Source organism: Ochlerotatus camptorhynchus, unplaced genomic scaffold (assembly GCF_037179485.1).
Source record: "Ochlerotatus camptorhynchus isolate MF236.1 unplaced genomic scaffold, CSIRO-AGI_Acam_v1.1 ptg000136l, whole genome shotgun sequence".
In the NCBI taxonomy this organism is placed as follows: domain Eukaryota; kingdom Metazoa; phylum Arthropoda; class Insecta; order Diptera; family Culicidae; genus Ochlerotatus; species Ochlerotatus camptorhynchus.
Window position 1 is genome coordinate 956,364 of NW_027040626.1, and position 9,455 is coordinate 965,818.

Below are 9,455 nucleotides of genomic sequence, written 5' to 3' on the forward strand. Positions count from 1 at the left end.
TTTTTTTTTTGTATGTTGAAGCATGATTCATTAAGAAAATAAATGTCGCGATCGAACATGCAAGCTTGACCTATTGGTTTTTATTCAGTTGCTGTGGAACTTTGATGTCTTCCTGTCCAATCCTCGGAAATGGTTCGTTTAAGAGATATTGGGTTTGTTGTCTAAATTGCATTCTCCTCTGAGTTGCACGCCCGTTGATCTCATGCACGCCCGTTGATCTCATGCACGCCAGTAGATAGTGCATTTGGTCATATGTATATAGTTTGTAACTCTCTGCACAGAAGTCATAACGATATGCGGTCTTCAACAAGGTTGAACTACATATTTAGCACAATCTAAGTCTAAGGTATTGACAATCAGGGCTGGATTTGAAGAGAGCAATGACTGTCCCTCGACTAGGGGGGGGAGGGTCAGCCATGGAGGCTTAGCAAATATTTGTTGTATTGTTTAATTTATCATATTTACTATTTCTTCTTCATCTTCGCATTTCAAACTTATTGCATATCGCATATTAGCTTATTGCGTGCTCTCAACTTAGTGTTCTAGATGCACTTCCACAGTTATTAATTGAGAGCTTTCGATGCCTGTATCATTTTTGCATTAGTATAATTGTGTGGCAAGTCCAATCATACTTCTATCCCCAGGGAAGTCGAGAAATTTTCCAACCCGAAAAATTCCTAGACCGGACCGGGAATCGAACCCAGCCACCTCCAGCATGGTCTTGCTTTGTAGCTGCGCCTTTACCGACTGAGCTAAGGGAGGCCCTATGCTAAAGCAAATTATTTTCATTTTTCGTTCAATAATAAAGCTTAGGCCTGAACTTCTGATTTAATTTTATACGTTGGTATGCCAATATATCTCTAAGCTTTTTGGTCACCAATAGTTGAGTTGAGGTAAAATATCTTTCTGCAAATGAAGGTCATTGAGGACATCGATAGAGAGAAGATTGATATTGAATAATTGACGGCTACATTGTAGCTAAATGGATGTTTACAATTCTTTTTACTGATTTGTACTGTTTTTAAGTAGCATTGAAACAAAGAGAATAAACGCAATTCTGAATTGGGCACCGTAATTCGGGTGCAAATGGATCACATAAAACGTAAATATGGAAATGAATTCTAACAATCTAGAAAATCGTCAAACTTATGGTAATAATAATTGATTTTGTGGATTTTGTACGGACGTAATGCAAATCCCTACTTGTCAATACGGGAACTTGCAAAAAAATGATTTACCTAAATCCACTGTTCATGGTCTCAAATCATTTTTGGAACGTTTGACGGTCGAGAGGATACCGAGAAGTGATAAAAACATTGGACGTGCTGATCCTGTCATGGACCGAAAGGTGAAGAGGATATTGAAGGAAAACAACAAAATAACGGAATCGACGTTTGTACTGGATGATTTCAAGTAGCTTCCAGGGCTGGCTTTCTGTTCTGCCAAAAATGCTACACCTGAGTATTTCAGCATTAAGAAGCCATCGAAATTTCCTAAAAAAAAATATCTTATTTAGCAAGTAAATCTTTCGAGTGTTCACTCGGCTGTCGACAGAAGCAGACCACTCTCAATGTGTGTCAAGTGATCGTCTGTTTACTCGGCAGCAACCATTGTGTGGTCCTCATCATTGTTCTTCATCAGCAGTTCTTTCAGTCGATGCGTCGTCGACCTTGCAAAGCAACCGTTTCGTGATGAATGTGTGAGTGCTGACCACGTTTTGCGTCCATTGCTACAATGGAAGCGCTCTGACCCTCGTTGGCGAATCTGCCATACAAGTAAACCACTGGAAGCGGCTCCCGTTGTGGTAGAGGAGGCTTATTGGATAGCGGAAGATAAAACGTTTATTGTGTTGTTCCTTTTGACTATAGTTTTAAGATGTATTGTATAGTGAACAAGAATCCTCGGCTCTGTAAAGTTAATTCGGTTGAGGCTTATCAAATAAATTAATAATAATAATAATTAAATCTTTCGTCACTACAGGCACAATCAACAAGGAGATTTACCAGAAAGAGTACCTGCAGAAGCGATTGCTACCCTTCATCAAAAGCAACAAAGAAAACCCTTTGTTCAGGTCCGATTTGACATCATGCCATTAGGCTAAAACTGTGATGAAGTGGTACGAACCGAATCAGGTGAATATTGTACCAAAAACCGCAAATCCACCAAATTGTCCAGAGTTACGGCCAATCGAGAGATATTGGGCTCTGATGAAGCGGAAGCTTTCTGGAAAGAAACATGGAATCAAAAATATCAAACACTTCCAACAAATTTGGACAAAAGCGGCCACCACGGTATCTAAGGAGTATGTACTAACCATAATGGATCGAGTTGAGCGAAAAGTTTGAATAACTATGTTTTGACTTCGTGGATTTTTAAATCATATCCCATGTATCTGAAATAAATAACTACAATTGAAATCAGCACTCAGCTCGTGCTGAAAAAAATCTTGCCAACTTGTTGCATAAATAGCTATTTTAGCACTTAATGCTGAAAAGTGTCAGTTTTCGACATTGTTTTAAATAACATGGCCTACTTTTCCTTACTAAAATAATAGTGTCGAAAAGTACTGCTTTTCAGCACCCAGTGAATTAAGTATTTAGCATTTTGATAGTTGGGTAAAACAAAAGCGCAAGCTCGCTGAACTCATGTACGACAGGTAACCCTTTGTTCAGGCATATGTCCAAAAGTATGTGATTAATAAATATTTACACAAAAGTCGAATCGATTTGCGGTCTTTGACAAAGTTGATCTGCACAGATTGGTCTTCGATATGACCAATATTGAAGGATGTGTGAATTTTTGACAAGCAAATGAATAATTTCTTTCAATTTTCCATAAATTGTCCCACAAAAACTTTTAAATTCTCCCGAAAACCCAGATCGCAATTCAGTTCGTTAAAAATTGGCACAATTATTAACCTATGGAAGTCGCTTCGAATGGTTTTAAGGCCACCCACCTTGAAATGTTTGGGCTTTGTAGTTTTGAATCTGAGAATTTATGAATTATTTTTCGCTCGATTACACAAAAACTACGGCACTTATCCCTATCATTTAGGTACTGGCAAAAGCGGATATTTTTTGCGCATCCGCTGGTAGCACCTCTTTTGCAGATAAGTGCGAAGTTTTCTGAGAAGTTCATGAATAAACGATTGTTTCCATACTTGAAAAACTGCTTGATTACCACGGGTTGCCGTGAGAAAGAAAAAGCTCGTGTCAACAGCGTTGGAAAAGGGTAAATTGGAGGGAACTTCAACAAAAAGTGCAACAGCAGTGGGAACTGTTCAAATTGACCAATATTTGAATTTTGATTTTTTGTTATATTATTGGTTATTATTCGATGATTTATGGGAAATATCTTGAAACCAAAACTTTTATTTTTCATTGCTATTTACTATAGAATTTTGTATTGGAACTGCTATTCAATGATGTAAAGATGTGCTAATTAATTCGTTTCTTCTCTTCAGCACAATTTATTAAAAATTAAACTACATGGAGTTACACCTTCTTTTAGTTTATTAAACATTTCTTAAGCTACTCGGTTGAATGCATATAGTATATACCGGTTACTATATATTATTATAGACCCCCGGTTATCTGGCCGTTTTTAATCTGAACACTTTTTAATTTGAAACTCGTTAATTGCACGCCTTGCAAACTAAAAATTGCTCAAACGTTATTTTACACATGGAACGGAGTAAAGCGAAATTGAATGTTATTGAAATTAGTGATAGATTGCTTTATAAACCAATTAATGAAAAGTTCGCTATTCCCATATTAATTTCTAAGTAAACTTTGAAGGGGCAGTGTAGTGGCATAATACAAAATATATTATTACAAATAATACTGTTCAAATATAAGGAGAATGATCAAACCCAAATTTAGAAAGGATTGCAATGGTTGGAGCAAAACTAATAATTGAAATTACCGTGACATTTATGTTGCAAGTCTATTAATATTGATCCAATATTTAAAAAAAAAACGGCAATGTTTCGTTTTCAAAGTACAATCCCCTCTGCGTGTCAGATTCATCCGAATGGTGCTATTTTTTATCCATTTATGAGTCTCTCGTGGATCACAGAGAAAATAGGGAAAGCTATCACACACTGTCACAATTGCAATAACCAAGCCTATTGATGTAGTTGCTGTATAACTTTTGATGTGTGGAGCCAATGGTGTTGGTACCTACTAAGGAGTAGACTCTCTTTTTTCTCCTCTCGCAACCGGCATGCATACAGGCATCTGAGAAGCGGAAGCGGAACGAAGCCTGCTCCCATGGCAATTTTACTGTTCTCGCATGTCTCCCCTTTTGTGATCAAAAAGCAGTGGTATATGTAGCATTGAGAATGAGTGAATGGTTCATCTAGCAGACTTTATGCAACCGGGTTCACATGGTTGGGCTACCACCGTAAGGCTGGACAGTCGCTACAGCGCGCAATAATTGTACACACCTGCAGATTCAAGTAAAAATATTGTGGATATGAATTTTATTCTAGTAAATCAATATAGAACAGTGGTATGGCTAAGTAAACAGGAAATCTGACAGGTTGAGCAGAGGTTCCAGCAAGTAAATCCCTCAAGCGGAATAACCAATCTCATGGATTGGTGTACCTATATTTCTTTTGAGCTATTATTGGCGGTTGCCGTAAGAAATTAGAATTAAACAATTGTTAGCAATCGTTGTAAAATGTTATAAAGAATGTACACAGCAAAAACTGGTCGCTCGTATCAAGCTCCTATATTTTCCATACCTTTTATGAAAACCACTAAGTAAAGTCTAGAACTTCAGCCTTCAATGAATAAAATAATACAATGCTGAATACCAGTTAGTTTATGTGAAATGGCGTTCAGATCCCAAAAATACTACAATACTAAGTGGTAACAAAATTACAATTTCTTGATATGTAAGTAACATTTCAGCAGTTCCATGACAAAAGACGCTTGAGTTTGAAATTGATTGGATGCATAATTGGTTCTTATCAGGTACGTACTTCATCTGATGGTTTGAGGTTTGATGATGAGTAAAAATAATATTGAAAAATCAACAACACAGTGGATTTCCAGTCGATTCTAAAGATTTGCCAGTACATAGGGATTCAACAAATGCCAGTACATAGGGAAATTTTTTAGTACGACGGGATGGGTATAATAACGCAAGTTTTGATGCAAGATAAAACAGTAACTATTGGGTATTTAAGTACCAAATTAAAAATAATAAATATTATGTTTTACCCTGAACAAATGCATGTTTTTTTCACACTACAAGCATAGAGGTAACTCTAAGACCAAAAGGTCCTGAAGAAACGTGCTCAACTTTTTGGCTCAGCTGTGGTACTATCTTCGGTCCCAAGCTAATCGTTGAACCCCTCGAAACATAGGGAAATCCACGAACCCCTTATTTTATCTGTCAAACTTTCATAGCGAATCAAAACAAACATAATGCAGTACTAGAATTGCTGTTTTTAAAGCTTTTAATCAAATGGAAATACAACTACATTCTTGTTCAACTCTGGAAGCTATTATTCAACGTTTGATCAATTCAGGTGTTTTATAAAAGCTCTCAATTGTTTATTGGAAACCCGTACAACACGTTTATTAAGCTATTAAACCACATAACTAGAATGGTCTAATAAGAGTTGCTTAGATAACTTGGGTATGCTTCAGTACAACCACAACAAGTTGAACAATGTATACAGTGATAGTCATTGAAACTGTTTTCCATGTCCACAATAGAAGTCTTTTTGTAGTATAATTCTTTTATTCCACGTTCTATACAGCTCTCGGTTTAGCAGAGGTGCTATAAAAGGTATCGTATGTCTTATGAAGCATATAGTTAAACCGAACGCAAACAATCATTCAAAAGCGCTCCATGCATTTTTAATGCTTTTAACCAAATGGCAATACAACTACATTCTTGTTCAACTCTGGAAGCTATTATTCAACGTTTGATCTACTCAGGTGCTTTATAAGTGCTCTCGATTGTTTGTTGGAACATTCATTTTCATATAGAATACTGAGGTTGTAGACGACTGCTTTCTTTTTTTTACCAGAACCGACTAATTCCAGTTACAGCAAAGACCAGAATCCCGATGCAAATCAAGTACCACTGGTCTACGTTAAAGAATTCTTCCTGGTAAGTTTGTGGCCTGTGTTTCAAGTACAGCTGTGAAATGGAAGCGCAACAATATTATGTGATTGGTGCTTGTAAACAGCAAATAAAAATCAGGAATAAAATTGGTTCAGCCGAGTCCTAAATGTCTCTTTAATAAAAAGTTATTAACATGTTATGAGAAAGTTAGAAGATACTTTCTTAGCTCAGTCGGTAAAGGCGCAGCTACATAGCAAGACCATGCTGGAGGTGGCTGGGTTCGATCCCGGAAAATTTCTCGACTTCCCTTGGTATAAAGTATGATTGTACTTGCCACACAATAATATTGATGCAAAATGGTACAGGCATCGAAAGCTCTCAAGTAATAACTGTGGAAGTGCATCTAGAACACTAAGTTGAAGCAATAAGCTAATATGCGATAAACAACAAGATTTAAAATGCGCAGAAAAAGAAGATTAAGATACTGAGAGGTATGTACATATCAATCGGTTAGAGACGTGTGTGTGAGATAAACTGCAAAAAATCTAAGGGCACCGGTGAGATTCGAACCAACAATTCCCATTCAGTATACTGTGGACCTATGGTTTACGGATGTATTTTGCTAATGACATTTGAGTTTCGAAACCGTTTAACCCCCCCCCCCCCCCCCTAGTCTTTTTGTTATAAACATGTATGGCAATGATGAATGCTGAGCGGCTTAAAATATTTATATTTGTAGCCGAACGTTCTGCCAAAAAGTACTGAGCAATCGTTACGCCTAAGCAAACGTATAACTGAGTACTCGCCATCTTTTATAATTATCGAAACGATTGAAAAGCAACCAACTGTTCAAATCTCTTCAAAAAAATTACTGAGTTCGGTACACAAACATAGAAAGCATGTAGTATTACGATCAGGCATGGTAAATCATTTACATTCATTTCGTGCAATCATTTACATTCATTTGCCTCTAATTTTTTTCATCAACAGAATTCCGTAAAATGATGCATGAAGTTTTTGTATGTTTTGATATTAGCTACAACATTTGCCAATGAATCAAATCTGTATCTCTTATGCATGATGAAGAAGAACAAACAGAACCTACCATTGTTTTTCAGTGAATGTAAATTACATTCACTGAAAAATAATAACAAGTTCTGCCCGCTCTAGTTCGTCATGCATAAAAGGTACAGATTTCAGTTACTGACAAAAGTTTTAGGTAATATTAAAAGTTAGAAACATTATTTTACGGAATTCTGTTGATGAAAAAAGTTAGAGGCAAATGATTGTAAATGAATGCACGAAATGAATGTAAATGATTTGCCATGCCTGATTACGATCAAGGATGTAGTCAGTTTTCGAAACAGGGCAGTCGATCAACATAAGACCAGGGCGTCACAATATCAGCTTCAATTGACCAAATCGATGCGACGAAGAGACTGCTGGCTTTCTTTTTTTGTTAAAGTCGAACAGCTTCGCAGCATTCTAGAACCTCAGTCGGCGTGCACAAACAAATGTTCAATCGCTTGTCTCTCTTTCTCCCGTCGCTCCATTGGTCTTCCTTTCAAGCTTCGGTGAAACGGATGAGCGAAAGAGCGCTCGACTTTGATAGTTCTCTCTTTCATGAAACACATCAACAGAGGTTTCATGACGTATATGACGGAAAATTAAATAACACATTTAAAGCATTTCTCACGTGAAAACACTTGAAGATTACACGTAATATGTTTAATTTATCTTCCATCCACATATTAATCTAAAAAAATGAACGAAAACGGGACATAACGCATTTTAAACAAATTGAAAGAGCGGTGATAGAGTGTTCGTGAAAGGGGATTGAAAGCCATAATAAGGTTTCGTTTAACTAGAAAATCGACATTACTTACATTGAAAGCGATGAGTAAAGCAACGACGAGAAGATCCACAGCCAGCGTTTCCTTCTAAGCGTGCTTCTTTTTCATTATCATTTCCTGCTGATAGTCTAGCAAGGCGTTGTAGAAATGAAGCGTTGAACACGTTTGTATGAGAGAAACAAAACTCGAGTTCATTTTAGAGCTTCGAAAATGTAGAGCCCTGCATAAGACCGAATACCATAAGCTTGATTTCTTATGCCAACATTATGATGACTATAGTACCATAGAGGTAACTCTAAGACTAGAAGGTCCCGAAATAACGTGCTCAACTTTTTGGCTCAGCTCTGGTACTCTCTTCGGTCCCAAGCTAATCGATTCACCCCTCGAAACATAGGAAAATCCACTAACCCCTCATTTTATCTGTCAAACTTTCATATATGAATATAGCGAATCAAAATAAACATAGTGTAGTACTAGAATTTCGACTATAATGGGGCACGTTAATCGTTTGCTTGGGACCAATAGGCTAATCAAGTAGTGAGCCAATTTAAAATCGTTAGTTTCGTATAGATTGTTGATAGTACTTCCAATCGGAATCAAAGACCGAGCAGCAATTCAAAGAACACAATATTTATGCTTCACGATGCAAAAAACTTTTGCTGTCATATATTTCGAAAAACTGTGTAAAAGTCGAACACGAAATTATTGCAACATTTACCACTAACTGGCTGAATCTTTATTCCTACTAAGCGGAAATTATCCAAACGTTGTATAGTTTCTCTTTGAAGTGTAGTTAGCGGGCTTGGTGGTTACTTGGGAGCATGCTTGGCATACACAGTTTTGGTCACGAACTGCTCATTTGCTAATAGCTTTGCACACAGTTGACGGAACATAGTTCTTTTTGAAGCAGTAGATAGAATAGGGTGAAAGCTTGTTATAGATATGTAAAAAAAAAAGTAGATTTAATGCTAGTAGTAAACTGTATTTGTTTTTGCGTTGTAAAAATGAGGTGAGAAATGGTGACTGCATATCTCGGAATTTAAGTGTTAAATTGATTAGTGTTGATTCAAATGTTAAGCTTTACCTAATCTTCGCATATCTATAGTAAACTATGAGCCTTATCTATCAATTAATTAAAAAAAAATTTTAACATCTGAGTGAAAAGTTATTACCAAAAGAGCAGTTGGTGTGTACAACTGTGCATGCCAAGCATGCTTGGGAGGTTCAAGGACCGGTTGATATTGGATCACAAGCATAGAGAAGGAAGGAAACCAGAATCGGCATGTAGGAAGACGGAGGGAAAAGTGAAGGGTAATTTCACCCGAAATCTCAACATTTCAACACGTGATGTTGCCAAAAAGGTCGATGTTTCACAAAGTTATGTGCAGAAGGTCAAAGAAAGAGCTGGATTACATGCATTCAAGGTTAAAAACTTCCCAAACCGCGATGAACGCCAGTAAACTGTTGCCAAAACCCGCGTAAGGAACCTCTACACGGAAATGTTAACCCGATACAGCT